General features: G+C 38.7%; 1 pseudogene; it reads left to right on the top strand.

Moving 5' to 3' along the window:
• Window positions 1–218: 218 nt before the first annotated feature.
• LOC113323525 lies at window positions 219–3,055 on the top strand (annotated as a pseudogene).
• The last annotated feature ends 248 nt before the right edge of the window (window positions 3,056–3,303 follow it).

The following is a 3,303-nucleotide window of genomic DNA, read 5'->3' as shown; positions in this document are numbered from 1 at the left end:
AAGAGAGAAAATGAAGGAGAAGAAAGAAGTAGTCAATGAAAATTGGTTGGGAGCTGGAGTGCGAGAGTCAGAGATAGAGAACTAGTAAAAAGTAAATAAAGGGCGACGTGTTGGATTCAGTTTTTCACTTAACGCAAATCACGTTAATTCCAAGGCTTATATATTCCGAGGGTATCTTCTTATCATCTTATATATCATCAGAATATCAGATACAGTTGCTAACCATCTTCGAATCTTCTTCTTATTATTATCAAACATCTTTCTTTCACTGCGCCATTGCCATATTCAAATTCCATTCCCAACTGCTTTAGGGAAAAGAAAAAAAAGAGAAGAAAAACTATTCTGGTGGATTTATTTTTGTCCATTAGTTAGTTAATTAATGACAACAGAATTTAGAAGACGAGAGGCTTTTCGATCATACAAAGCTACCTGGGCACGTGTTGTTATCGATACTCACCCATCTCCTTCATCCCCTGAATCTGGAAGAATTTGGGAACACGTCACTTTGTCCGTAACTAAATCTCGCAAAAAGTACTAGATTGCTGAATATATATCAATGGCAAATCAGGAGCTCAGCAATGTGTCATCATCTCACCGGGTATGTTATTTTTAATATACATTTTACAATGCGATATACTGAACCATTATACGTTATGGTGATCGCAATAGTTGTGTGCCTACTGGTCTTGGGAGGTTCCATACTTCCATTTTGGTCCTTCAACTCAGACTATTTACTCTGTTTGTTATTGACTATATATTGTGAGTTCTGGGTACTCAAACAGGTGGAAAGCTTTGCGATAGAACTAAATGATGATGGCCATTCTGACATTCTTAATGAACGACCTGGAGTTACACCTGAACTAACTCATGAAACACACCACCACAAAATCCACAAAGGAAAAGGAGGTTGGAAATCAGCCGGACTCATATTGGGTAATCATCATATATGGTTCACAATTTCATATATATAAGTTTGATTAACATTTACGTGGTCAATATCCTTTATATCCAGGGAATTTGCATACTAATTGATGTTCGCCTATCTTATGCAATAACATTTTGATTTTAATTACTCCATGTTCCAGTGAACCAAGGTTTAGCAACGCTTGCATTTTTCGGGGTTGGAGTGAACTTAGTCTTGTTATTAACAAGAGTTCTTCGTCATGGAAATGCGTCAGCAGCAAACACTGTCAGTAATTGGACTGGAACGGTTTACATGTTCTCGCTGGTGGGTGCATTCCTAAGCGATTCTTACTGGGGAAGATATTTGACATGTTCAATTTTTCAAGTGATTATCGTAATGGTAAGAAGGCAACATTCATCTGGTATGCTTCTTCTTGTACCATTTCTTTATAAGCCCTACAATTTCTAATGCAAATTTGCTAATATATTGATTCAACAAAACAGGGTACGGTTCTGCTGTCGATAGCAACCTCCTTTTTCTTAATCAACCCTCCACGTTGTGGAGATGCATTTGGAGAAGTAAACTGTAATCCACCGTCTTCAGTCGGAGTTGCCATCTTTTACTTGTCAATTTATCTGGTTGCCTTGGGATATGGGGGTCACCAACCCGCAATAGCAACATTTGGAGCAGATCAGTTTAATGAGATGGACCCTGTCGAGAAGCATTCTAGAGCTCTATTTTTCTCATATTTTTACTTTGCACTTAACGTTGGTTCTTTATTTTCAAATACATTTCTAGTCTATTTTGAGGATAGAGGGTTGTGGACAGTTGGGTTTTTGGCATCAGCTGGTTCAGCCATTTTAGGACTCATCCTTTTCTTGTTAGGGACATCTGGGTATAAGCGCTATAAACCATGTGGTAATCCGTTGACTCGTATAGCTCAAGTATTTGTTGCTACCATCAAGAAATGGAAGGTTAAGGTCCCTACTGATGGGAAGATGCTCTATGAGTTGGAAGGTTCAGCTTCAGCTATAAAGTGGAGCAGAAAGATCCACCATAGTAATGAGTTAAGGTAAGTATATATCGACGAACCAGAGGGTATGTGCTGAATATGCTATACATCAACTTTTGGAGATTAATATTCCTTGTTTATTCCAATTTCTTTAGGTGGTTTGACAAGGCAGCAACTATAACAGTGAAGGACAAGAATGTAGAAAAATCTAAACAGGATCCATGGAGACTTTGTACCGTAACACAAGTGGAAGAGGTTAAAGCACTCCTGAAGTTGTTACCTATCTGGATGTGGACTATAATATACTCTGCAGTGTTCACTCAAATGGCCTCACTCTTTGTTGAACAAGGAGCTGTCATGAACACTAAAGTTGGCAATTTTCACATCCCTGCTGCAAGCATGTCGGCATTCGATATTATTAGTGTTCTGCTCTGTACTTTCATATACAACGAGCTTCTCGTGCCAGTCACTGGTAAATTAACTGGAAACCCTAAGGGGCTTTCTGAGCTCCAAAGAATGGGATTAGGACTTCTTATCGGGTTATTAGCTATGCTAGCTGCTGGGTTCACCGAGATAGAAAGGCTTAGACGTGTAAATCCTGGAGAAGAGTCTAGTTCATTAAGCATATTCTGGCAAATACCTCAGTACGTGTTAGTTGGAGCATCCGAGGTGTTTATGTATGTTGGTCAGAGTTCTTCAACAGTCAAGCTCCAGATGGACTTATGAGTTTCGGAAGCTCTCTATGCATGGCTTCTATCTCGTCTGGGAACTTTGTCAGCAGCTTTATCATTAACATAGTAATGGGAGTCACAGCTGGAGACAGTAAGCCTGGTTGGATTCCAGGCAATCTCAATGAAGGTCATGTTGACAGATTTTTCTTCCTCCTTGTCGGACTGAGTGCTGTTAATTTCATCTGTTATTTGCTTTCTGCAAGGTGGTACAAATATATTGATATCGAACCTGAAGATGAAAGGAAATCGGATATGGAGGAGCAGCAGCTAGACGTATAATAACATAGACCATACTGATACATTAGAGAGTCAAACTAATGATCCGCTGTTGGTGTTTCTTCTAGTAATCAGCAAAACAGATGGTTACTGTTTTTTTTTTTGTTTTTATTGATAGCCAAGTAGTTACTGTTATCTGGTCATGTTACAAGCTAGAGTCCTTGAACATGTCCATGTACGTCTTAGGTGGTTGTCGTCTTTTATTTCAATAATTATGTTGTGTTCCTGAACCCAATGTGGATTTAAAGTAGGTGTTCTCACTTCTCAGAGAATTTGCAATCTGTGCATGAGTACATTTATTTAATTATGTTAAAGTTATTATCTATTCTGCCAACTTTATTTTTATTATACTGGGAAGTTTGATACCCTGGCGTGCTCAC

The sequence above is a fragment of the Papaver somniferum genome, chromosome 11, assembly GCF_003573695.1.
Source record: "Papaver somniferum cultivar HN1 chromosome 11, ASM357369v1, whole genome shotgun sequence".
Lineage (NCBI taxonomy): Eukaryota > Viridiplantae > Streptophyta > Magnoliopsida > Ranunculales > Papaveraceae > Papaver > Papaver somniferum.
The sequence above is the reverse complement of the archived record's forward strand: the minus strand, read 5'-3'. Positions and strand labels throughout refer to the sequence as shown.